Below are 311 nucleotides of genomic sequence, written 5' to 3' on the forward strand. Positions count from 1 at the left end.
CCTCATACCTCCGGAGAACTGGGTGAGTCATAAATACACGGCGTAGGACTGAAAGATGAGACTGTTTACAGCGACTTTGCAGTGGCCTCCAGCGAGTCAAACCACCGCCCTCCCCGCAGGGCGCGCAGGGGTCGGGTTGTGCAATGTAGCTGCTGGTGGTGAACCCCTGCTGCCGCTCCGATGACACCTGCGGCCGATGAGGGACGAAGAGGAGTCGGCCTTCCCGCTGTCGTGCGTCCGTCTGTCCGCAGCGGCGGGCGGCCCGTCGCGGCCAGGGCCGGCGGTTGCCGCAGTGAGAGCACAGAGGAGTG

Source organism: Columba livia, chromosome W (assembly GCF_036013475.1).
Source record: "Columba livia isolate bColLiv1 breed racing homer chromosome W, bColLiv1.pat.W.v2, whole genome shotgun sequence".
Classification (NCBI taxonomy): domain Eukaryota; kingdom Metazoa; phylum Chordata; class Aves; order Columbiformes; family Columbidae; genus Columba; species Columba livia.